Raw genomic sequence first — 27,732 nt, forward strand, 5'->3', positions numbered from 1 at the left:
TTGTTCCGGCTGTTATTTTCTTTCAGAATAAGTGAGCAGGATGCAGATACTTAGGCACCATGACTGACCATATTATATTTATATTTATTTATTTAACCACACTTGTAACCCGTCCTCCCCCGAAGGAGGATCGCATTTTATATTTATTGTGAATCCATGTTGGAAACCATTCTGAGACTGTGGTAACAGGAGGAACAGTATAAAAATCAAATAAATAAATACTTAAAATAAATATTCCCTGGGGCTTCTAAGCTTAGCACTGCTGCAGCAGGTAAGTAAGTATGCCACTGGTGGAAGGTGGCTGATTTCATCTCTTGGCATAAACTTCGATGGCCATAGAATTTCAAAGAGCTGCTTCCTCCTCTATGCACTTGTTATGTGGCCACACTGCCGGTCCCTGCAAATCATTGCCAGCCAAGTTGAAAGGATCTTAAAAAATGGATAACACCACTTTAATCAGTAAAAGGCAAGTGCAAATGGAAAGGACTGAGCTTTTATTTATTTTGGTAAAAGTTTAGACCCTAGATTAATTTGGTCCAGCATACTGTTTCCAAAAGTATCCAGCCAGCCCTTGTGAACTTGCAAACAGAGCCTGGAGGTAGTGGCCTCTTCCCTATTTGCCTTTAATAGTTGGCATTCATGCTGCTATCAGGCATGAAAACTGAATGAAATTTCCATAAATAATAGCCACTGGCAGATCTTCCCTCTTGGAATTCGCTTACAAAAGTTAAAACTATTTAAGCCAGCAACCACAACAGATCTTGAGGCAGTGAATTCCATGTTAGTGATATGTTGTTTGAAGACATTCACTTTATTGGGGATCCCATGTTCATAAAACTGACAGAATGTTTTCTGATCATTTGAAAATGATCAGAAATGTACATAACATTATGAAAATGATCAGAAATGTACATAACATTATAAATATAGCACCACTGAAAAGTTAGATAGTGGTGTTGTGGTACTTACTGTATTTTCATCCCTGATTAATTCCCACGATTTAATGTGTGAATGTGTGTGCGAACATATTGAGTTGCTTTATATCCAGTTGGCTCAATGGTTCATCTTGCTCCCTGTTACCTACTCAGATGGGTAGAAGCATTCATGTGGAGAAAGGCAGTATCTGCTACATTGTGAGATCCTTAACTAGTACGCCAGTGATGAAAGCTGGACCTTTCTGCATTCAAAGCAGGTGCTCCTCCACTGAGCCCCAGTCCTGCAAACCCTTCCAGTGTTTCAGCATGTGGAATTCATTTTTTGAGATCAAGTTTTTTTTGTCTTTCCCTTAATCCCAGTTATTTCTTCCCTGAATAGCTACAATGAAATGGGTGACAGCATTTAGTTGCGTTTAGTAAAACTTCGATATCTCACTACTTATGATTTACTTAGATCAAATTTTTGCCCTAAGAGGTAGTAATTAGGGCTGGGGCAGCCTTGAATGAGATACATGAATCTTACGTGATTGCAAATTCTGGGCTTCGTCTCGGTATCCTCACCCCAGCCACAGTTGCCATGGCTCCTTCCGAAACACCCCCTCTTTACATTGTGGCTTCTGCCGCCGCGTGCTGATGATTCCAACGGGATCAGCCGCGCCGGCCATGCGCCTGCGCAAAATGGCTGAGGCGAGCAGCGGCAGGGGCGCGCCTGGTCACGTGATCCCGCTTGAGGCCGCGCCGCTGCCTCCCTTCCTCCGCTCGTCCTAGACGCGCGCGCGCGCGCTCCCAGGTCCGAATGTTGTGAATAAAATGCGCCGTTTGTTACACCCCGGCGGCGCGGGCGGTTCTTAAAGGGCCAGAGTCCTGGGGCCACTGGCACCCCACTTACCCTGACCCATTCGGTTAGCAGCCCAGGGAGGGTTGCTGAGCTCCCGGGGCTCTGAAGAAAACAAAGAAGAAACCGGAAACAGCAGCGACAGCTGTGGCGAGGGGGGCGCGGGCGCAGGGCCCAGAGCAGACACTTACCAGAGGGTGGAAAAGGTGGAGGGGGAAGGCTGTAATTGCATCCAGAGAACCGGCGCAGGTAGGTCGGGGGAAGGTTTGCAATTGCGTGCATGCTTTCGGGAGCTGGCGATGCGTGCGGTGGGGGGAGGGGTCGGGCAGCTTGAACGCTTGAGTTGGAAGCCTCCGGATGAACGTCGATTGAAAGCACAATACAGAAGAATTAATCCAGCAGGGTGCTGCTCGGCTTTTATGTGTCCCGTGGGGGGCTGAATAGGCAGCTATTGCAACTGCGGCTTCCTTGCAAGCCCAATGCAGCCTGGGGCATTTCCTCATCTTTGGCTGTGAATGGCACCTGCAGCAGGAGGGGTGTGCGGCTGAGAATTATTTCTTATCTTTTCGCTTCCCCCACCCCAAAATTGCGAAGCGCCTACTCCTTTCGTTCATCTGAAGCAGCCCTGAAGCGGAAAAGCCCGGACTGACCAGAGCTTCCTGACCATCCCTCTTGGGTGGGAAACGGGAGGTTTTCGTTTTGAGAAAAGGGGAGCTGCCCGGGTCGTTGGAACGGAGGGGAGGGGAGGGGGGGAGACAACTGCTCCTTTGCTGACACGTGCTCCTCCTTTTTCGCGGTTGTTGATGCCTTTGTCTAGCGGCGGCGGCGGGCTCATCTCTTCATGCCAGGCTTGGGGGCTCCTCGGGGTTCACCCCCAGGGACACCGAGGGTCTGCTTCGGCTTCCCCTCCCTTTTGCTTTAGCGTTTTAGCTGGGGTAGGCCCGAGGACTAGGCTACCTCCGCTGCCTTTGTTATTGCTTTTGTTTCGCACGGAGCACATGGCCTGTGATCTCGCTGCTCTTAAAGTCACAGAACCTCTAACCTTGGCACGAGCGGATCGATTTCTGATTTCCTAGGATATCTTCTCAACAGCTTTGTCCGCTCCTGACTGTTGATAGGAATTTAAAGCTAGCTCAAGCAAAGATGTTCTCGGGTACTGTGAAAGGCAAGCAAAGCTGGACGTGGGGGGAGAGGGTGTTCACGGTTGGGAATGGGACCGATTGTGTTGGCTTGCAGGGTATATTATGGCCAAGGGTGTCTCTAACAGCAGTGCAGGAATTACACTGGTGACTTTTTTTCCTGCACAGAACTGGGAAGGAGAATATAAATAGTGTGTTGTGAGTCCCCATTGTACTTATATTATTTATTTGTGCTGTTTTTGCTTGTTTCTCTCACGGAGACTCAGATTAGGACCTCCAGTAAGTAGTGTCATACGATGAAAATTGTAGACATCTGAAACCAAGCAGAAATCCGAAACAAAGCTACAATGAAGCATAAGTCCTAACATGATGTGTTACATGATGCAGTAGGGTACTACATACAGCTTCGATAGCATTTACTGTAAACAAACAGCCCCTTATATTTTATTAAAACATATTTGTGAACCATTCTATAATAAAGCTCTGTTGTATGTATAGTGCCATCAAGTTGTAGCTATCTTATGGCAACCCAACAGGACTTTCAGGGCAAGAGAAGAACAGAAGTGGTTTGCCATTGCTTTCCTCTGCAAAACAACCTTGGTATTTCTTGGAGCTTGCCCATCCAAATACTAACCAAGGCTGACCCTGCTTCTGAGATCTAATGTGATCATGTTAGCCTGGGCCATCCAGATCTGAGTAGAATGTCCTTAAGAGGTCTCAGTGTTTTCATCCTGTACGCTAAAAGCAAATACATTCCAAAAGCAAATCACATAGAACTTTCACACTGACATCCAGCAATCTCTTTAACACCCTTAAATAAGAGAGTCATGGCTCCAAACCTTCCAGGAAAGCACCATGGAAAGGGTAGCAATGCTATAAAGTCCATATGAGTTTCCAAGAAATTCTTCTTAAAATAATATCAGACTGACTCAAGCAAGAAGCATGAATCATGTTAAATTGTTTATATTTACTGCATCACTGTACACATGCCCCATGTCATCTCCAATAATTTGTTCTAAGAACACAACGCACTGGAACAAACTTTGCAAAACTTAATTCTGGTTTATATGGAGAGCAGAATATTTGAGGCCTGAGAAAACAATTGCCTGATTGTATAACATTTGTTTGCTGATCCTCCAGGTGGCTAACAATTAAAACAATGAAGCAGCCCAGGATATGCCTAGTAAAGGGTGAGAAGAGTAGCATATAAGTTGTCCAGGAACGCTCAGTGATATAGTTTAGATGCAGAAGGTTTCAGGCATTGTCTTTTACTATAGAGACCCACGTTTCTCTGTGTTCTGCTGTGACACGGTGTGCTTTTTCCATGACATTATTGCGAAGAATCTCACTAGTTGGCAGAGTGTTGGCTGTGTCTTTGTGGGCACTGCTGATGAGTGAAAATGTTGTTTTATTATGGCAGTTGACTCTATTTGAAATGTTTGAAAGCTTTTATCGCAATGCCTAGCCAAGGAATGTTTGGATGAATTGGCTCATTGTTAGGAGGCAGAGAGTCACTAATGATGGAATCCAGGATTTTGATTTCTATCAGTGGATGCAGGAGAGCACACGATTGTGATCATAAAAATGCCTTCTCCCTATTTCAAGTCCTATCAAACAGGGTTGGCAAATAAGCTTAATTGCAAGTAAAATATGAAGAAACCACTGTATAGAGTATAAAAGACCTCATGAGACAAGTATGCTTTGGGGCAATAGCAGACTGGTAAATTCTTAAAATGGTGATAGTTTGCCTTAATCCCCACTATTACTACTTTCCCTGCTTCCAGAAAAAGGGGAGAGACCGGAAGCTACCATTAATGTATCCCATCTTTTATGTTTGCCTCTTTCTTGTATGAAAAGAAACTCTTCTACCTGTATTGTTTGCCAGTCTTTATGCACCTCCGTACATAACTATGTGTAAGAACTTCCCTTTTGGCCCTTATAGAGTGAGGTAGGATTTCACTTCCTATTTCTTGCACTTCTGTAGAAAGTACCTGCTGCTTTGTGTGAGAACTGTGATGGGAGTTTCTTGTCTACTTCCTTTTTGAAAGAAGGGTAGTTCCAGCCCTCAAGATTGTTTGGTTTGTAATGGTGGATGTGTCTCTTACAGGTTATGAGACATGTACGTCTGATGGATTCTTCCAGTGTCAAGTTGAGATACTTCTTCTCTCAGTTTTTGTGGCTTTCTCTGTGAAATTGTATGGGTTTTCCATATGTTAGAAGCTTCATTTGAATTCTGTTATTTCCATTATGATGTTATATTTTTGCAATTAGTATGGCCATCACATTGTCTCATCCTGTTACCTTTTCTGCTGGTGCTCAATTGAGTTGTTGTTTGGTTTATTAGACTGAATAATCAAATAACACTTACGCACACTGTACCATTTACATAATTGATTTTATTTGTATTGAACTTTGGACAATTTGGTCTTCCAGGCTCTGGAATTTTAGTTTTTGATTTGTATTAAATGAAGGTCTCTCATCACAGCATTTGAAGGAGAACCAAGGTGATGGTGTCATCATAGATGGTTGATGGTTCACTTAAATGTGTCCATTTTTAAAATTTGGTCAGAGGATTCCTGAGTGGCAGAAAACTAATTCTTTGCTTATAACCAATACCCATAAACTAAATCGCTCTGTTTGAAAAGTGACATTCCTGCAAGTAGATGGCCATGTTATATGTAAATAACCACCTGCCTGGTTGTCTGAAGTGAGTAAGCATCTCCTCCCTGTAATTAGGCAGGGACATTTCTGTAAACTGAAAGTAAGTGGTTTTTTCCCCTTTCTAATCATAAACCCATAACAATTTTGTTTATGCCAGCCGGCAGGCTAATAAGATTGTTGTGAGATTGTATCATTTGTACACTTACTTCCAAGGCTCATATACAAACACAGCTTTTCACATGTGAACAGGAGGTGGTATCTTACAGAGGATTTCTGCTGATAGAAGTGAAGTACAACTTACTCTCTTCCCCAGTTGCTGCTCCTGCTCCAGCCACCAGGAGGGGGAAGGAGAGAAAGTTGTATGACAGGAAACCTTTTGTCAGCAGAAGTACTCTGTGAGAGTCACACTATTTACTTGTACAAACATGACAAAAATGAAAGTTTTCACATACAGCTAATACAGGTATACAGTTTTTATATGTGTGTAGATACTAGTAACGTAACATGTCGAAGTGGCCATACTTATTGAATCTCTGCAGGATACTAAACACATGTACTTTTGGGCAGTAAGTTCTGAGAAATCCATTGAAGCAAAATGTGTTCAGTATGACTTGGGTCATTCTCAGGTATGATACTTGGAGCAGATCAGCTCTCTTTTTGAGATGTTAATGCCATCACTTTCATCTGCTTTATCCCAAGCAAGTACTAGCGCAGGGGTCGACAACCTTTACCACCCAAAGAGCCATTTGGACCTGTTTTCCATGGCCCCGAAGATCTACTGAGCCGAAGAGGCGGCTCCGCACAGAGCCGCCTCTGGTTTGGCCCCTCCACTCACCTTTCCTTCCAGCGCTGGGAGGTGGAGATGCCAGGCAGGGAAACCCCCTCTGCCCGATGGAGCAGGCAGCTGACTTCTCCATGGGGCAGGGGGTGGTGGTGTCTGCAACCTGCTCGGTGCTGCCGCTGCTTGCACTGCGAGAGGCAGCGGCGCCCGGCAGGGAAACCCCCTCTGCTCGACAGAACAGACAGCCGCCTGCTCCATGGGGCAGAGGAGAGATGGCACCTGCGGCCTGCCCGGTGCCGCCGCCTCTTGCACTGTGGGAGGCAGCTGTGCCGGGCAGGGAAACCTCCTGTTCCTGACGGAGCAGGCAGCCACCTGCTCCGTGGGGCAGAGGGGGGATGGCGGGTGTGGGGATGGCAGAGGGGGGAAGGTGGCTACTCTGGAGGGACACGCTCATGCTACCCTCCAACCTCTAGGGGTTGGAGGGCAGCGTGGGTGTGTCCCTCCAACCCTCCAGAGCAGTGCTGGAAGGAGAGGTGAGTGGAGGGGATGTGAAAAGTGGTGCCCTTACGCATGGAGCCGCCTCCGGTCCAGCCCCTCCACTCACCTTTCCTTCCACTGCTGCTCTGAGGGCTGGAGGGACACGCCCACACTACCCTCCCACCTCCAGGCCACATGCGGTATAAGGCTGAAAGAGCCACATGCGGCTCCGGGAGCCACAGGTTGCAGACCCCAGTACTAGCATGACTCTTGCACAAATGTCAAAACATCTAATGTTGTAATTTTAGACAGCACAAGGAATAGTGACGGAGGCAGGCAAAACTGAAATAAAAGATGCTAACAATTAGCAATGAAATCATATCATATGCAGGACACTTAACGAAAAGCTACATTCTCCATCATTTGTAATATATTGATCCTGACAGGATGTGTTGTTCAATCCTATCGTTCACCTAAGGTACCCTGATACAATCCAGTCAGTATTCTAGTTTTTGATTTTGCTTCTGCCCTTAGAACAGTGTGAAAAAAATGTTTCATGCAGCAGATTCCAGAAGAGGGTGCCAATTTCTTACCTCAGACCACATCAGAAAGGTTTGTGCTCCAAAGCCAGAAGCACTGTTTTTGGTGTTCCTTTCAAATGCAAAATGTTTTAAGTATGGCACATTAAGTGTGTCAGTCCTGAGTTGTGTGAAGCCCCATCAGTTGTGAGCTGGCTTGAATTCAGAAGAGGAAATAACAACACCTATCAGGAGTTAGAACTGAGTGGAGTAGATGATTTGCTGGTGTCAGGATTCAAACTTAAGATCTTTCATTTCAGAACAGTTCAGCCCTCTAAGTCACTGTCTGACTTCACAAAGGGAAAGACTGCTGTTCCCCTTTGCAGCAGCCCTCTTTGGTAACAATTTGGGGTGGGGGGGAGATTGAGAGACCTGCTAATTGCTCTCAGAGTTAGCACTGTCATTGATACACTTTACTTGACACTATTTTTCAATTGCACCCCCCCACTCCAATAATGTAAACTGAAAAACAATTAAAATGCTATTTTAAAGTAATCTGAAATGATACATAACTAACAGCAAGCAATATAGCAGAAAAAAATTACATGCAGTGAAACACTGTCAACCTTGCCTGCTTATAAAACTGGCAGAAAGGAAGAGCTGGACACTTGGGAGAAGAGTACTTTGGCAATCTGGGTCTTCATTAAAGAGGTCCTGTTTTTTGTGGATTTTAATATAGCATTTGTAGAAGTTGGTGCCTGCAACAGAGCCTGATTATCTGGTCTCAGATTTTGGGGAGGCTTGCAGGATGAGGTGTTCTCACATACCGGTATTATAGGCCAAAATACAGCGAGTTGAATTAGGACTGCAAATAGCCTGCTAACTAATGTAAATGTTTTATAACAAACAAACATAATAAAATTGTGCCAACTTGTGCTAGTTTTGTCTATGCAGTGGCACTCTGAAACTGTTGAAATTTCCACCCTGTCCTTAATAGCAGGCCTGTGGAGAGTGCATTGCAATAATCAGAAATAATAATGCATGTTGGTGGCCTTTTGTATTGCCCTGTAGATGTACCCATTACATCTGGTATAAGATACTTGGGCCCACAGCAGCTGCCTGGGAATCCAGGGCCACTACTGGGTTCAGAAGAAACCCCAATCTACAAACTTGTTCCTGTAGGAATGGTGTGACCTTGTGTAGACACACTATGTCTCCATCCTACTGATTGACTGAATCTCTCACCCCCATATATCCTCATTCATCCTGACCCCCTTGTGACTTAGAGACATCAGTGCATAAGGATGTGAAGAAAAGTAAAGCTGGGAGTAGTAGACCTGAGTGTCATTGCCATATTTCATGCCATTCCTCATTAAGTATTTTAATGGAGGTGGTTTCATGCCTGGGAGACAGAACTGGACCCTGAAGAACTTCCGGAAAAACTCTCAGGAGCCGCAGTGCCCACGCCCCCCCCCCACCTGAAACCTTCATCCGAAAACAAGGCAGTGTCTTTCTTGTGTTCTAGAAAGGTAGTCTGGGAAGATGCCATTAGTGATGGTGCTGAAAGCCAAGTCCAGGAGAATAAACAGAGTTATGCTTCTCTTGTCTTTCCCTCCCTCACATTGACACAGCCAACAAAACCCAGCTCAAGTGGATTAAAATAATCAACTTAATCTAAGAGCGCCTGCAGTTGTCTGGCCATCCCCTATCCAACCACCTGAACCAAGGACGTAGGGGGGGGGGGGGTCCTCTGGTTCAAACCACCCCATTGCATGTCCAAAGCTCCGCCCCCCGTTTGTGTGTTTTATATATATTTTAGGGGTTTTGGTTTTTGGCCTGCAGGGGGTGCTTTTTTAAAGCTAGAAACACCAAAAATTTCAGGGATTTGTTAGGGGACTCTCCTGATGATACTACCCAAGTTTGGTGAGGTTTGGTTCAGGGGGTCCAAAGCTATGGACTCCCAAAGGGGTTCCCCATCCCCCATTGTTTCCAATGGGAGCTAATAGAAGATGGGGTTACACATTTGAGGGTCCATAACTTTGGACCCCCTGAACCAAACTTCACCAAACCTGGGTGGTATCATTAGGAGAGTCTCCTAAAGATGCCCTGAAAGTTCGGTGCTGCTAGCTTTAAAATTGCACCCCTAACCGCAGGCAATGTCCAAATTTCCCCAGATTCTCCTTTTAAATCCACCCACTTTGGCATGGATTTAAAGGGAGAATCTGAGGTCCGCAGTTGTGGCACCTCCCCAGACCGCCCGTCCCACTGGGGCGAGTGTGCTGTCCCTCCTCCCTTTACCTGGGGGTTGTCCTCCCCAGCTGAGATCTTAAATAGTCTTGCCCACAGGGTGCCTCAGCTCTAGGCATCCCCTGACACCCTGCCTGCACCTTTTCCCTCGCTCTGTTGCCTCACTGAGCGAGGGTTGGCCCGCCTATTGGGCTTCCCACCACTCTCCCTCCCCTGTTGTACCTTCACAGGGTTGGGACCCCACCAGAAGTCCCCCAGCTTGTTCCCCAGCACAGCTGGCTTACAGGACTCTCCCTCTCCCTGCCCTCCTGGGCTACACCGTTCTCTTTCCACAAAACAGCATCACTTTTAATGTTGTTTTAACTGGGGACCCCAGATTCTCCCTTTAAGGTGGGTTTAAAAGGAGAATGTGGGCTCCCTAGTTTAAACACCATTGAAAGTGATGCTGTTTGGGGTGGATTCCAGCATCACAGTGACCGCCCATGGGGGGGGGGGGTGCAGCACAAAACTCAGATTTTGCACTGGGCTCCATTTTCCCTAGCTATGCCTCTGCCCAGAGGGGAGGGTAGAAGGGACTGCTGGCTGCCGGCTGGGAGCCCAGCTGGTGGGGAGGGCGGGGCAGGGGAGTTGGCTGTCCCTGTCCTCAGAGAGCTGCCTTCATAAGCACTGAGGCCAGGGTCGGGGTTTGGGGAGGTGTGGCCACGCCCCATGGGTGGGTGGGGGCCTGGCCCCATCCCCTGAACCCCCCCGCCCCAATAAAAAATCTATACCTACATCCCTGACCTGAACCAAGAAGGCCAACTGTAGCTCAGTATGAAACTTGCCTGGGTATGGGAGGTGTGTTTTTTTAGATAGTTTCTTTCAGAGAGTGGGCAGGTTAGCAACATTCATGAAGGTTGTTGAATGATGTTCTGAAAAAGATGCACTCTCAATGCTATGGGTGTGTTATTGGAGTTATTCAGATTAGGAACTTGGAAAACCAAAAGAGGAATTCCATTATTACATTTCTGCCTTTCCCATGGACTAAGAAAACCCATTTGCCTGTCTGAACGACTCCTTTTTGTGATTCCATTCGGAGTTGGGTGGTGGTAGTATTGCAGTGTGTGGGAAGGGGGCTGCTAGGACTGGTTAGCTGCCCCTATATATTCACATATTTCAATTTTCCCCCAAAATTCATATTTTTCTGGAGGATGGAAAAAGTTTTTCCCCTATAGCTCCAAAAAAGCTGGATTTTTAACCATTTCTACATATGATTGTTCATTTTTCCCTGTGCGGGGATATCAGGAGGCCTACATTTACTTTTGTACTGTGTGTGTTACCTTGGAATATATTTTCAGTTGTTTTTGTTTAGTTTCTGCATAGCAATTTTGCACTGGTGGTGAAGGCATGAGCCAACTTCCTGTGTGTTGCGCTTGTGTGAGTGTGTGTGCTTTTTGGCGGGGGGGGGGGGAGGATTACAACCGTCCTTTACTGAGCCATGTTGTCAATGTTATTGCTGTCTGTCAAGCAAACATTTGCTTGTCAGACTGGATTCATGGTGGTTTTCAGGTAATGCTGAAGTTTTCTATGCAAACTGCTTCATCTCTATAAGGGAGTGGAGAATTTGCCCTGGGAAGGTGAGCAGGAGAATGTTACCTGATTTTGTCACTCTGATGCCCTTCTCCCATCTATCTGCGAGCTCTGGGTATGGCTTTGCTGGATGCAGCTGTACGTTCCAGCTCTGTCATGCATGCTCAGTATTGAATAGCTCTAGGTTGTGATGATGACTAACTGTGAAGTGTTGGTGTTAAAGCACTTGTGTGTGGTTTTGTTCAATTTGCAACTTTTTTGACTGAGGACAGGATTATGCCTTAGGGATTTAACTTTTTAACAACCAACTATGTTTCTTGAGTCATTCAAATTTCCAGTTGTTGACTGTGGTCCTGCTGTCCTGGTGACTACAAAAGGCTTGCTAAGCCAGTCCTTCCTTAAAAGGTCTTTGTCATCTAATGAGACAAGAAACAACAGTTGGGTGCGGACAGATGGGTCGTGCAAGAGAACAGTAGGACAGTGGCTGATAAGCAAGAAAAACCATCATCTTCATATACCATCTGTCTTTCTGATTTGCTTTAGCTAAACCAGAAGGTCTAGCCTAGATATGTAGGTGATTGGGTGAGCTTGTATTTGAGGAAGGGTCATGCCAGATTGTTATGAATATCCTCCACCCCCAGATGATCATGGACTTGGCTATCTTGAATTTAGTACTCTGTTACTGACCATTCACATGGGACTCTAAGATCACAAACACTTTAGAATAATGTAGTTTCTAAAGAAAACCTTTGCCAGATTTGGAAAGGTCTGCTGGATGCTGCAGAATTTCTAGGCAAAAATGGAAGTGGGCTTGTGAGACTGGGCCTCGCCACCATGATTGAACCTGTGCCCTGAGAAAATGGCTCATCAAGGAAGCAGCCACTGTATGAATCACCTTTAAAAGTGTCCTTGGAAGTGGACCTAACCCAGTCTGACCATGACTATTATGTCTTACATGTAGGGAACCCTCAAGGACTTTCAGGGTCATCTCATATTCCCACTACCCACTATTTCCTATTCCCTGAAAACTCCCATAGGCTCTCCCCTTTTTCTTACTTCCTTTTCTTGTTCTCACCCACCTATCTTCAGTTAAATGTATTATATATTTACTTCATTTGTACCCTGATCTTCCCCACAATGGGGGTCCAAAGTGGCTTACATTATTCCATCTCCTCCATTTTATCCTCCCAACAACCCTGTGAGGTAGGTTAGGCTGAGGTGTGTGACTAGCCCAAGATCACCATGTTACCTTTCATAGCATGGTGGGAATTCAAATCTGAGTTTCCAAGATCCTAACCCAGTGGTGGCGAACCTGTGGCACTCCAGATGTTCATGGACTACAATTCCCATCAGCCCCAATTGGCCATTCTGGCAGGGGATGATGGGAATTGTTGTCCATGAACATCTGGAGTGCCATAGGTTCGCCACCACTTTCCTAACCTGAAACTTTTGTAGCAGCATAGAAAACTGGCAGCAGAATGGAGTCTGGCATGATATTTTGGTTACATCTCTGGAGTGAATATTGGGACAGCCTTTGAAGTTTAGAATTCTTAGGAGAGAACATTGCCCCAAGCCATTGAAGTTCTGCCGAGGTGAGACCCCTCTCTGGATGCGCAACTAGCTCAGTGGTTCATGTGTATTCTTCGTGTAATTACCTTGATTCAGACACTCTGTCTGAATATTGCACTGAACACTTTGTGACATACTTTGTAGCACAATTAGTGCATTGCTAAGTTGAATATTGAACTGTTGTATGTGCTGTCAATAAGATTAATATAAAATCAGAGAAGTATCTGGAAGTTTGTTTTAATGTTGAACAGCAGCAAACAGTTGCTGATGCTGTACTGAGTCACGACCCTTCCCTGTCACATTGCCCAGTGGTTGCTGCAGGACCTGACACCAGTGAGCCCTCTTAAAGGCCAAAACAGCACTTCTCTCACTCGCCACCGACAGAAACCAAGCTGGCAACACTGTTCTGATTGCCTAGCAATGGCCACTGAGGGCATTTGTTTCTTAAAGCGATAGGCGCTGCTGCTATTACTTTGGATTGAGGGTTAACCCCCCCGCCCCCGGTGTATTTTTTTGTTAGATTTTAGGGTTTTTTTTGCAGACCTGGAGCTTTTTCAGGTTTGTTGAAATATCTGTCTTGTTTGTTCATGGCTCCAGTCTCTGGATTTAAGCATCTACATGTCTGGACATGCTTAGAATTAGATATATTGGTGATATTTTGATATAAGTGATCAAGGCTATGGTCTAGGCAACAGCTACCTTCAAACCAATTGATTTCTTCACACTCACACTCATTCAAGCAGGCAAATCAGATTTCTTCACGGCCAGATCTCATTTCAGTGTGGCAGTCTTGAGGATCGGTGCAACGATCCTCCAGTGCAGAAAACAATAGGTAATATTCCCCCTTCAGTATTCTTTCTTTCCCGTGCTTGCTTCTTGCCCTCCCTTCACTGTTGGAGGAGGTAACTGTTGGGTGGGAGCCAGAATCGGGTACTAGCATGATGGGATATGTGGTATTTTGTACTGAATTTTATTGAACAATTTATCTGGCTGCTACCCTGATTCACCCCAGTGAACTGTCTTTGATTATTCCAATTTATTACAGCCCCTGTTTTCTTTCCTGAGCCTGCTTTGGAACTCCATCACTTTTCAGTTCTAATTTCGTTGGTGTGCATTGTTCCTTCCCCTCTGTCTGGGCTTGGAACTGAGTCCTGTTTAGGTGACAAGGAAGTTTGCATGTGCTGCCCTCAACAAATCTGGTAATAGCAAAATTGCATGTAATATTGTGGTGTTACATAGGGTTTTTTTAATGATAACTCCTAAGCTTTTTTGTAATCAATTTGCAACTGATTTGTTGCAACCTTTTTGGGTTTTTCGGACAAGAGATGAACAGCGATGGTTTGCCATTGCCTTCACTCTGCATAGAGGCCCTGGTATTCCTTGGTGGCCTCCCATACAAATACTGGCCAGGGCCGACTCTATTTAGTTTCCAAGATTTGAAAAGGTTTGTTTGTTTGATTAATTAATTAATTGGGTTTATATCCCGCCGTATCCCCGCAGTGCTCAAGGCGGGTCACAATGTAAAATCAATTAAACACTCATTGGACTAGCCTGGGCCATTCACATCAGGTCATTTAGGGGATGTAAGTCAAAGAGTATGTAAGTCAAAATAATCAGGGAGGGGGTAATTCCTGCTATCCTACTGGGCCTAATCATGTATAGCTGCAAGGCAGTTGCAGCAGCCCATCTTTCTATCACTAATAACCATAAGGTAGGTCTTGTTATCACTAATTTGGAAAAGAATAGGGTAACAACTTAAATTATTCCCTGAAATACAGGTTCATGAAATGGCTGCATTTCTTAGGGTGGATGGCAGGACATTTGATGCCTGGATGACAGTTGTAAATGTATGTATGTGTGTGCTGGAGGGAGGGAGGGCACTATATGTTTATTTAAACAGGTGTTACATTTCAAAGAGTGCAGCTTCTCTAGAAAAGTTTGGTGTTCTCAGAACACAGGGGGATGGCTGTTTTTATGTGGGAGAAATGGGTAGGTGGTAACTCCTGAATGTTTCTGTGACAATGGGGTGCATGTTGGTCAGTGGTTGGACAGACTCAGAAAGTCACGATGGGAGAGTACATATCAGTTTTCTGGCATCTAGGGTACAGAAACTTTAAAAAATGTTGCTACAATGACCTGGGAAGTCAGTCATGTGTCAAAGAGTCTGACTTTCTTTGAAGCACTTCCTGTTTTCTTCTGTCAGATATGGACCTGGCTTTTGTGCATCATTTTTTCCTTTCAATAGGTGACAAAGATAGATTCATCTCTCTAAATGTCACTGTGTGGTGGCACTTGCTGTTTATTTAAAGATGCAGGTGATCTTGAAGAGCTTTCTGTTGATTCTCCAGCTGTGTGTGGTGGTGGTTCTGTTGATATGTCTTAATGTGACAATGTGTGGAGGCAGGGATAGAGCTTTTGGTTTTGAGTTAGATTTGTGTGTTGATCTGCCTTATTGTGTGAGTTCCCTGGCTAAATTCATCCTCCTGATGTGAGTATTGTTGTTAGGGCAAATGGTGATGTTCACATACCACTGCATAATTATAGGAGAGTATATGTGTGACCTGAAAATATGCAAATATGCTGCAGGCTATTCTTATGCAGTTATTCAGGAAGCTGAAGATCATGCCCATCCTTTGATACAGAGAAGTGAAGTCTGCCATTCTACTGGATGTGGGAGGCATCTTGATGGGTGTTTCCCAACCGGATCTCAGGGAGGCAGGACTTATTAAAGTTGTCACTTCCTGTGGTCCGAGTGGGCGTCGCCTTCCCTCTTCAGTATTTGTTCCTGCCTGACCAGGGAAGCAGCACTCTTCTGAGCTCCTGCTCTTTAAAAAATCTTTTTTTTTTCTTCCTCTAGTTGGTTTGTAATCTGTGTCTGTCTTGTGCTAGTGTTAGGGAAGTAGAGGGTAGTGGTAGCCACCTTTCTCTCCAGAGAAAGTGTATTTGTCTGTCTTCTTCCCCCCGCCCCCCCTTCCCTCCCTTCCCAAACTCGGGACTCAGCTATGGCTAATTGGGGCAGCGCTAGCGACCCAAACCCCAGCCGCTTCTCTCCCGAGAGGGAGACTTTTTCCCGGTCCTCGGCAGAGAGGACCAGGGCAGCCCATAAGGTACACGCCGAAGCCGCAGGGACGAGCGCGACAGCGCAGCCCCCCCAAGACAGCGGAAAAGCCGGCCGCGAAAAAGGCGCGAAAGGACGCCCCAGCCAGCAACGCGGCGGGAAAAAAGCCGCGAAAGAAGACGCCTGACGCCAGCGCCCTCTCCCGGCCAACGGAGGCCCCTTTACAACCGCAGCTGCGCAGAGGGAGACCAGGAACGGCTCCTCCCGTGCGCAGCTCAGAGCACAGGACTGAGGGAAGACCTCAGAGCCCTGTAGCTACTGAGAATCAGCGCCCCGCTGGCGTCCCGGAAAGGGCAGCGGCGAGCCGCAGGAGAGGAGACAGCAACTGAGGAGGACGTCGGGGCGCCCCAGCCCCTCAGGCAAGATCAGCGATGGGGAAGGACCATCTTCGGGCCCCACCTTGCCAGGGGGTTGGCAACAGGCCTCCGCCCAGGAGTTGGTGGACCTTTTCAAAAAAAGTCAATGAGGGAGGAAATCAGGTCCCTATCATAGAGAGTACCATAGACGAGACAGATCCATTTCCACCTCCCCCCTCATCCCCAGATCCTCACGGCTCCAACACTTTTCGCTGCAGGGACCTTGTCCTTCCCCGGGGAGGAGGGAATTAGCGAAGGGGAATGTGTAGACTCGGACCACTTCTCTGATCCAGAAGAGGTCACCCCTGAAGTGGTGGAACAAACCCCCAAATTCTTCAAAGCAGAGGACATCACCCTGCTTATCTCTAAGGCAATCTCAGCCTTGGATTTGAAAGATTCAGAAGACGCCATCGACCCCTCTTCTTCTTCCTCTGGCCCCTCTAAGCCCATCAAAGGATGCCCAAAAGGGGATAAAAAGATCTTTCCCCAGGGGGAACCCTCTAAGGGGTTTCTCCCCATCCCAGAATATTTCGAAAGGCGCGCCAGGAAGGAATGGGACAACCCCTCTGCGAGCAAAGGGTTTCCTTCCTACTTCAAAAAATTGTATGCTTCCCCAGATTACATCCAAAACCTCCTGACAACACCATTGGTGGATGCCCCCATAGCAGCGCTCCAATCTGGAGGCCTCGTATCTAAGGATGGGGATGGCAACATAAGAGACACCTTGGACAAACGCATAGACGTGGTATCCAAAAGACTCCACGAGGTCCTTGCCATGGCTTTTAAAATCCTGGCATCTTCGGCCACCATGGCCAGAGCGGGCATAGTTTGGCTCCGAAAGCTCCTTGACATGATTCCCGCCTCACAACAAGGTGTTAGAGAGGGAGTGGATCGCATCCTACTGACAATGTCGTTCCTAGCAGACTCTAACTTTGATGCATTCATTTCAGTAGCCCGTGCCCTGGCAATGGCATCGGTTCCCAGGCGCATCGCCTGGCTTCGTTCCTGGCAAGCGGACCAACACTCCAAACAACTGGTATCCGGGTTTTCATTCCAAGGAGGCATTCTCTTCGGCCAAGAATTAGAGAGGATACTAGTGGAGACCAAGGACAAAAAGAAGGCCATGCCAAAATTCTATCGGGCAGACTCCAGCGCTTCAAAAGCCAGCTCCACCTTCCGGTCCCACAGAACCCTTGCCAGAACACCCAAAGATGGCAGACGTTGGCAACCACAGCAGAACTTCCGCAAAAGAACCAACCAGGGCAACTTCAACCATTCCTTTCGTCACCCAGCCAGATCGGGGAAAAACTTTGGCAACGACAGAACTCCAAACAACAACAACAAATCCTGACTACAACACAGTCGGCGGCCGCCTTCAAGAGTTCCAGGACCAGTGGCTGGGCGAACACGTGGATGCTTGGACCAAGGAGGTCATTCATTCGGGCTACTCCATAGAGTTCAAACAAATCCCTCTACCTCACTTTCGCTCCTTCCCGGCCAATTCCAACCTAGCCAAAGCAGAGCGGACACAGAAGGCCATCCAACACCTCCTAAACATCAGAGCTATAGAACCCGTACCTCCTGCAGAGAGAAGCTCTGGAGTGTTCTCTCACTTCTTTACCGTTCCCAAAAGAAACGGAGATTGGAGAGCCATCTTAAACCTGCGGTTCGTCAACCGCCACATCAAACTCCAACACTTCAGGATGGAAACGCTTCGATCCATCGTAGAACATCTAAGACCCGGGGACTATCTAACTTCCCTCGATCTAACCGAGGCCTACTTACACATCCCCATAAAGCTCTCACACCGTCAGTTTCTCCGCTTCGCAGTAGGGGAACAACAATTCCAGTTCCGGGCCTTGCCGTTTGGACTCTCCACGGCCCCGAGAGTTTTCTCCAAGGTCCTCCTGGCCCCCATCATACTCCTTCGTCAACAAGCCATCCACGTCCATCCCTATTTGGACGACATCCTGATCAGATCTACCTCGCAACAACAAGCGTTGAAGGATGTCGCCCAGACCCAGGCAGTCCTCCGTCAACACGGATTCTTGATCAATGTGCCCAAGAGCAACACGATCCCATCCCAGAGGATGGAACACCTGGGAGCAATCATCGACACGTCCCTGAACTCTCTGTTCATCCCGGCGGAAAAAGTCGACAAAATCAGGAGATCAGTAAATCTCATCATAGCGGCCAAGAAATCTTCACTACTTCACCTGGCCAGTGTGCTAGGGCACCATGGTGTCGGTGTTCGACATGCTTCAGTGGGGCCGATTCCACGCACGCCCCCTCCAAACCTTTCTTCGACCTTTCCAGTACCAAATAATAATGAAGGAAGACCGGTACGTGACGCCACCAAATCACCTGAAAGTCAGTCTCAAGTGGTGGACCGTGAAACGCAACCTCTCCAAGGGCAAAATCTACCTTAGCCTCAAACACGTGGAGATCTTCACCACGCCAGTCTCCTCGGTTGGGGAGCCACACTCAACAACCAGTTCATCCAAGGACGGTGGTCCCACCAACAAACCAAACTCCCCATCAACCTTCTGGAGACCAAGGCCATTTACCTGGCCCTCCAACACTTTCTACCCATAATCAAGGACTCTCACGTGCTGATCCGCTGAGACAACGTTTGACCAAAGCTTATCTGAGACAACCAGGGAGGATCCAGATCTTCCCTCCTACATCAGGAAGCGATGAACATTCTCCGCTGGTCGGAACGACACCTGCTCTCCCTCACCGCAGAACACATCCAGGGACGTCTCAACGTCTCGGCGGACTGGCTGAGCCGCCAGACTATCCAGGAAGCCCGAATGGCAACTCAACCCCATCATCTTTCCAGATGATCACGCTGCACTTCGGACAACCGCAGCTGGACCTGTTTGCGTCAGGGGACAACCACCAGATCGGCCTTCATGTCCAGATATTACCACCCAGAAGGCCAAGGGAGTGGATGCTCTATCAACACCATGGCCCAGATCACTTCTGTATGCTTTTCCCCGACACCGATCCTCCCAAGGTAATTTCGAAGATCATATCGGAAAAAGCCTTGGTGATCCTAGTGGCGCCATTCTGGCCACGTCGTCCGTGGCTATCATCCATTCTCGACCTGGCTGTCTCCACCGGACTGACGCTTCCTACCCCGAGACATGCTGGTCCAGGGCCCGTCTGTCATCCCAAACCTCAGTGGTTCAAACTAACCGCTTGGCTGTTGAGCGGAGACTCTTAATGGGGAAGGGATACTCGGATCAGGTGACCAACACCCTCTTGGCTTCGCAGCGAAAATCCACCAACAACATCTACAACTCTTTGTGGAAAAGCTTCACTAGGTGGTGCAGAAGGAAATCTGTCAATCCAGTAACTCCCAGCATAGCACAAATTCTTTGTTTTCTGCAGGAAGGCTTGAACAGGGACTCCGCAGCGCCACTCTTAGAAGACAGGTTGCGGCTCTGACCACCATCTGCCAACCAGTCCAAGGGCTACCTCTGTCACGTCATCCTGACGTGGTCCGGTTCCTGAAGGGAGTAACACAACTTCAGCCGCCCACAGTGCACCGATTCCCTACATGGCGACTGCACCTGGTGTTATCAGCTCTTACAAAATCCCCATTTGAGCCAGTTCAAACGATCCATCTCAGATGGCTGCGCATGAAAACCCTGTTCCTCATGGCCATCACCTCAGCCAGACGAGTTTCTGAGCTACACGCCTTGTCCGTGGACAAAGATAGATGCCTATTCCATAAGGATAGGGTTGTCCTCAAACCAGACCCCACCTTCGTCCCTAAGGTGAACTCTTCCTTTCACGTCTCCCAAGACATCGTGGTACCCAACTTCTGTCCCAACCCATCACATCCAAGGGAGAGACTATGGCATAACCTGGACGTGCGTGAGAGACTCTGGCGTTCCTGATAAAGAACGAACCCATCCGCAAATCTAACCAGATGTTCATTAACGTCTCTTCGCCGAATCTGGGTCACCCGATGTCAAAAGCGGCCATTAGCCGCACCATCAAAGCCTGCATCGTAGAAGCGTATAAAGCCTCCAATCAGCCAGTTCCTCATGGGATAGTGGCCCACTCTACACGCAGTGCAGCAACTAACGCAGCCTTTAAAAGTCAAACCTCAGTATCTGACATTTGCAGAGCGGCCACCTGGGCCTCAGTTTCTTCTTTCATTAGACACTACAAAATTCAATCCATGGCAGCTTCAGAAGCTGTTTTCGGCAGGAGAGTGTTGGAACACATTATTGGAGACTGATCCTGACCCACCCGATTTGGGACACTGCTCTGGGAGGTCCCATCAAGATGCCTCCCACATCCAGTAGAACGACCCATTGGTTACTCACCGTGAAGGGGTCTTCTGCTGGATTAAGGGAGGCATCTTGGCCCTCCCGGGATCATCATTAGCCTCCAATTCTCTCCTCACTCTCCTGCCATATTTGCCCTACTACTACTACAACTGACCAGGCTGCATTAGCTTTCCTAAATTCCTGACAGTTCAGGGTGGACTTCTTACGGTTCACCATAGTTATAGTTCGTGTTACGTTGTTCTTATCGTTGTTACTTCTGTTGTGGGTTAATATACATGTTATTCCGAGGGAAGCCTTCTCACTGCTTGGACAGGTGTCTACTGAAGAGGGAAGGCGACGCCCACTCGGACCACAGGAAGTGACAACTTTAATAAGTCCTGCCTCCCTGAGATCCGGTTGGGAAACACCCATCAAGATGCCTCCCTTAATCCAGCAGAAGACCCCTTCACGGTGAGTAACCAATGGGTCGTTCCCTTATGTCTGTGATGTTTGCAACTGTACCTGTACTTCAAAATCAACTGCCCTGTCATCAAATCAAAAATTGACTTTTGCCAGTGCGTCATACAGAAGACAAGCAACAGTTTAAATGCTTTGCATTCAGTGGCAGAATGTAGATTATAACAGTTCTTAATTTAGACCAGTTCCAGGATATAAAGCTTTGGGATTTCACATTCAGGTATGTTTTGAATTGTTCATCTGGAACGGTTGTGTGTTGCAGCTAAATGAGACACTTCCTCATCAACAAAGGCCTGTATTTTGACATGAAGTCTGTGAGTGAGCCAGTTTCCAATAATTACGACTAAGCTAGGGGTCTCTGTAACATGCCATACCCTCAGGGGTAGAACAAAAGTGCATCTATGGGTGTTGCATGTCATTTGGCATTGTCTTGATATTGATCTTGTGTGTTTAACCCATGTGTCTCTCTTAAACAGTTCCATTGATGCTTCATTCAGATATTGTGACTTCCTTGATAAAAATTAAAAACCTGGAAATTAACTTTCTAAAATGCCTATTATTTTCTGTTAGTTGAAGAACTGGTATATGACATCACTAAGATGTGAATTTCCATAAATAATACATCTTTATGATGGCAGTGCACATAACAGTCAGTTGCATGTGATCTGAGAGAAGCTGTTTGTGGCAGATCAATTCCATCTCCCTTATCGATATCTATGAGGAAAGATAAAATAAATTATGCTGTGACTAAAGTTGCTGCCAGGCTGTTTTATAGACACAGTTACATACACTAGCTTTTATCAAAACAAATGGAAAAACGTAGTAAGTGCTAAAGGACATACTGATGTTTCCTTTGCCTCCATACCAGAGTAGATTAGATTTAAATCAAATCAATTTAAATCATGATTTAAATCACTATAATTATATAGTCAGTAAGACTTGATTTAAATCATGGTTTTCTATATAAAGACTCATTCTTGCTGGTATAAATCTGAATATCTACAACCAGATGAAGGTTTCATTTTTTGCACAATAACTTTTCAGATTATTCTGTTATATCAAATAATTACTGATTTGGTTATATCATTAGAAAGACATAGTTCACCTCTCAATAATTTTACAATTATTTATCTTCACTTCCATTCAGGCCTTGCTTTTCTTTGATGTCGTGTTTGCATTTTGCATGCATGGCTGCATTTCCCATGTCATTAAAATATTCCCAAACTGGATCTCTTTTATCTTTCTAATGATAAGGAATGTCATTAAAATATCCCAGACTGGGTCTCTTTTATGGCCTGCTGCCATTACATTTTCTTATCCAGGGAGAGAATAATATGATAAACCTCAGGCTATACACACAAAGATCCCAAGACTTGCGGAGCATTCTGCTCAAGAGTTTTCACTTTAATTTTTACTACTTGCCCCTCCCTCTTAGGTTTTTGTGCAGATCTGTTCCACTCCAAACAATCTTCTATTCATGGAACTTCTAGATACATAGCACTTAAGAGGTAAAGATTGATTCCATATACCTAGATTTGCAAAGGAGCAAATGGGATAAAGGGTATATGTTTATTTTTTAACATTTTTGCTGTGAAAAAGAGTCATGTTATCTCTGCAGACACAAATTTACTGTTTTGAGAAGAGGCATTCTACTCTTTCTTACATACAGGAGGCTGTGCCTCTTCTGTGATGATGCATGCATATGTGACATCAAGCACCACCTAAGAAGAGCACATTTGAACATCTGAAGCTGCCTTATACTGACTCAGGCCATTGGTCTATCAAGGTTAGAATTATCTACTCTGACTGGCATCCTTTTTCTTGGATGTCAGGTGGAGAAGAATCTTTCACATAACCTACCACTGAATCCTTTCAGCTGGAGATGCCAGGGGTTGAACCTGAGACCTCCCACGGGCAAACCAGAGGCTCTGCTGTTGAGTCACAACCCCAAGAAGGAATGCTTTTGGTTTTTTTAGGGCTGTTGTTTTATTCATAAGCAGATTTAATTTATCAATGCAAACATATGATTAGTTGGGTGAGATTGACTGTGCCAGTGATAAGTTGGTTTAAAGTAAGGTTATTAAACTTTTTAAAAGATGAAAAACAAACCTGTGCAGTCCTTTGTGGAGTTCCTGCCATCTAAGCACATTGAAATCAATTAGCTTAGATTGGCGTATTTCTGCATAAGATTTTCCAACTAGTCATATACTTATTGGAGCCGACCTGTGAAGATCTGTGCCCATTCCAGTTATGCGTAATGTGGGTCGTAGGCATCATCTCATCAAGGGCTAAGTGCATGCACATGTGCCTGTGTGTTTTATTCTCCTTGGGGCTGTTCTTTATGCCAGCTGTGTTTTTGGCCCATCCGCCCTGTTGGGCTGTGTTCAATCCAGTGTTTGTTTTTTAAAAAGAACACTTTTGAGATTCTTCAACATGAAGCTGCTCAGCCAGTGTTCACTTAGTGTGATGTTTTATTGTATAATAAAATCAAGTGTTTAACAAGTTATTTGTGTTTTACTGCATAACAAGGCTTGCTCTCTGTTCTTTTCTTTCTGCAGTATAATTTATAGTGTTAGCTGGCAAAGAGTGGGATAGATGGTAGTATTCTGTCAAGAATGTGGGGAGGACTGGTGCTGATAGGTACATGACCATCTACAAACACGATTGGGGTATTTGAGAAACTTTTCGTTTTTAACTAATATTTTTGTTGACAAATATTGATGGCTAGTAAAGAGCAGAGCTTAAGGGTGGCCACTATAGTCCCATATAGAAGCATACGTTTGGAAAGGACCACTGAGTCTTCTAGTCCAACCCCCTGCACAGTGCGTGAAATTCACAATTACCTCACCTCTCCCCACATCCCTACTCCATGCCCAGAAGATGGCAAAAAACTCCATGATTCCTGACCTGGAGGAAAATTGCTTCCTGACCCCAAAGTGGCAGTCAGCATTACCCTGGGCATGTAAGAAAGGACCATGATGGCCAAGCACTGACACAGCCCTTCCTGCCCACCTTCCCATGATCTGCCATCAGATGGCCAATCTAGCCTTTACTTAAAAACCTCCAAAGAAGGAGAACCCACCATCTCCTGAGGAAGCCTGTTCCACCAAGGAACTGCTCTGTTAAGAAGTTCTTCCTAGTGTTTACCTGAAAACTGTTTTGATTTAATTTCAACCCATTGGTTCTGGTCCAACCTTCTGGGGCAACAGAAAACAACTCTGCACCATCATGTATATGACTGCTCTTCAAGCACTTGAGGATGGCTGTTATTATCACCTCTCAGTCACCTCCTCTCCAGGCTAAACCTATCCAGTACGAGTGTATTGCATGACTATTTTTTATAACATCTGTATGCTCACTTAAATTTCAGGCAGGGAGGTTTCTATGGGTATTGCAGCTGGGAAAAAATGCAGTACGACGCACATTATATGTATACATGAATTATATTAATGTAGTGCTTCCATCATCAATACAGTGCTCCCAGTGTCAGAACCTGACTTTTTGTTATCTTGGTACATGTTGTGGAGATGATAAGACTGTAGGGTTTAAATTGATTAGGCAGCAGCAGAAGATTAAAGGCACTAATAGCACTTTGTATTAATTTGTTCCATGTTGATTGAATATGAATGGGCGATTCACTGATGTGATTATTTTATTACGTTGGGGGAAAGGTCTACCAATCTGAGATCTGGCAGTCATATTTTTTTGTGTGTGAGGGGAACAAAGGCTCTCTGCTCTCCCTGCCATCTTCAAGAATTGGGGACAGACCAGCTGCTACAGTAAGATAAATTTGTGGTGCTGTAGAAGTGAATCCAACCAGAATTATTCTGATAACAACAAATTGGCTTCCCTTGCCGCTGCATATGACAGGTTCATGTAGCATTGGGGAGTTGTCTAATATTCGAGGATCTCCAGAGCACTAAGTTCTACTATTAATTGTTAATTCACTTGACTCACTCAGTTGTTTTGGGCTAAAGTGGCTCTCCACTGTTGCCAAACTGTTACCTTCCTAGGCATGTAACATGGAGGGTGGACTGGACATGGCAACCTTTTCCTTGTGGCAAGTTTTGTGTCCTTATTTTGTGCCATGTTGCCAGTTATATGGAACTTCCATTAATAGCATTCTGGGGCTAACTCATAGAAAAGAGAAAGATATGGAACACCTTAGCTGGTGCTGGGAGAGGATGAACACACTGCTGCCAAATGTGCAGTCTTTTTTTAGGTGGTCTTTTTGCTTCCTTCTGGGGTCCGCAACCTTTCTGAGCTTGTAGGTATGTTTGGAGTTCTGACACAGGGTGGGGGGCACAGGATGGTGGGCACAATCACAAAATTGAGCTTTGCAAAACAGAGTTATAGGCCCTAGAAAAGTGAATATGGAAATATGGGAAAAATGGAGAAGCAAATGGATGCCTGGCATCCTTGACAGTGCTCCAGTGGCAAGCCTGATTGGAAAAGAAGGATGGAAAACTATAAAAAACCTGAAGGAAAAAGGAATACAAAAAGTGGCAGATCTAGTACATGAAGGAGAAGTTATATCATTAAAAAACCTAATCGAAATTGGAGGGAAAGAGAACTGGCTGGTATTAAGAGGGATTTGGGAAAGAAAGAAATTTAGAATAAAAGGTGATTGTATAATAAATCAATGGTTGAAGAGCCATGAAATACTAAAAGGAAAAATATTGGGATTAATTTATAAATATATGTTGGAAGATGAGGATTTTATGTTGAGAATGTTGAAGCAAAAATGGGAGAAAGAAAAACTCTTTGATGATGAAAAAATGGAAAGAATCATGGATAGTATGAATAAGATAAAGATTGAAAAATATGTGGAACTGGAAAGAAAGGTAATACTTAAATGGTATAGAACCCCAATATAGCTAGCTTATATGATTAAGGGATTGAGCCCAAGATGTTGGCATTGTGGTGAACAGGGAGCATACTACATCCATATGTGGATAGAATGTAAAGAGGTAAAAAAAATTGGGAAAATTTTTTGAAGTATATAGAACAACTAGTAAAAGTGAAAATCGATATAAATAACGATCTATTAATGGTAGGAATAATAGAAGATAAAAGGGTAAATAGAACTCTGGGACCAATGTACAAAATTTTGATTAGAGCTGCACAGGCAGTGATAGCATTGGGCTGGAAAGATAATAAGAAATGGACAATCTCAAAATGGTTGGAATATGTATGGGAACAAATACAGTTAGAAATTTTTGAGATGATGGCAAAAAATATGCTATGGCAAGAGAAATTAAGAGATGTTACGAAGATATGGACAATGTTTGAGACCTGGATGAGAGAAGCCGGATTTAACGAAGAAATCTGGAAGAAGAGAATACGGAGAATGGAACTTCTGCTGCTTGCTTGAACAACAGAGAAAAAGAAGAGGGGGAGGGAGGGGGGAAAAGGGGGGGAAATGTATAGTTAGAAAAATGTATTGTATGTAATGGTTATATAAACATTCTATACAATAAAAATTTTTTTAAAATTGAGCTTTGCAGAATATGAGGCCAACCAAAAAATGGCTGCCACCGTAGGTGGAGCCTAAAGCAGAATGTCAGAGAATGAGGTTACCATGGTGACCATTGGTATATGTTGGGGATCCTTGGTCTAGTTTAACATGCGCTTGCACTCCTGTGCATTATTTCTTTCTAGCTGGAAATGGCATTTCATCTCACAACCATTTTCTCAAAGTAGGCCTTTATTGCAGCCACGGTACAGATGACTTCTCTCATGCTTTTATACGGGAAAATGTGTCACAAGTAAGAATTCTTGCCAGCTAACTTCTGAGTTGGAACCTCTTGCCATTTGGTAGTTGCACACAAATACAATGGAGTTCTGAATAATGCAAGTGAACTGCCTGCGTTAACATGAGTGGTGTAAAACACTTTATGATGAACACTGGAGAATATTCCCAAATGCAACGGCTTTATCCTTCTTGGCTACTTTACCTCAGTCGTGATATCAAATACGAAATTCTTGTTCCTTGGTCTACTGGGTTTTGTTGCACCATGTGAATCTTTATGATGGGCAGTGATGATTTGGCTGCTCTTGCCAAGGAAATTGGGAGTTGCAGAAGAATAGGATGATTTCTCTGCTTGTGGAATGCTCCAATGGGATTGTAGCAGGCCTCAGTCACACCATAGGGAACAATTATCTACCCTTTTTCTGAAGAAATATGAAACCACTTAGCCAGTGGTAAATGCAGCATCAGTGTCCAGATCTTGCCTTGCCTACCCTTTCAAAGGCCTGGATTCTTTGGATAACCATCACAGCGTTCTTAATTCCAGGGTCTTGTCATGAAGCCCTCTGGGAACAGGGGCACTGTACTCCCATCAAAGGGGAGTCATCTGCTTGATCTGTTTGGGTCATTTGCCAGCTGTGTGTGCTTAATAGAATGTGCCCTTGTTTCTCTAATGGTGATGATCTTGACGCTCTTGATAAGTTAGGGCAGGAGATCACAGAGTCATATCTGATCCCTTGGGGTAGTCTCTTGCAGATTGTTTCAGTATATATCATGGTTTGTCTGTGTCCTTGTGCTCAGCTCTGTTTTGCCTTCTGTCCCAGTCTAACTGTGAGTGGTGGCGTCTGAGAACGCTCCTGGCTATTTGAACAGGCACAGTTAGGTGGCAGTAGCAGGCTGTGCACATAAGCAACCCAACCCCTGCCTGCCATCTATTTGAATAACTGTGCCATAGTGAGCTACATAGTGAGCCTGAAGAGAAAGAGTGGAGCAAAAGGTCAGAGCTGTTGGAGAA

The 27,732-nt window shown here is 45.4% G+C and overlaps 1 protein-coding gene across 3 annotated transcripts in view; it reads left to right on the plus strand.

The window, feature by feature from the left end:
• The window catches only part of RNF44 (ring finger protein 44), a 72,045-nt gene that overhangs the window by 18,264 nt on the left and 26,049 nt on the right, over positions 1–27,732 (plus strand). The window contains exon 1 of one of the 3 annotated variants that reach the window (XM_048488103.1): positions 1,663–2,019. The exons of 1 other annotated variant lie outside the window; for it this stretch is intronic. The gene's annotated coding sequence lies outside the window, so the exon portion shown is untranslated. Of the gene's footprint in view, positions 1–1,662; positions 2,020–2,348; positions 2,447–27,732 lie in introns of those variants that run through there. One more of the 3 variants, XM_048488104.1, reaches the window with a different exon arrangement.

Source organism: Sphaerodactylus townsendi, linkage group LG03, assembly GCF_021028975.2.
Source record: "Sphaerodactylus townsendi isolate TG3544 linkage group LG03, MPM_Stown_v2.3, whole genome shotgun sequence".
Classification (NCBI taxonomy): Eukaryota; Metazoa; Chordata; class Lepidosauria; order Squamata; family Sphaerodactylidae; genus Sphaerodactylus; species Sphaerodactylus townsendi.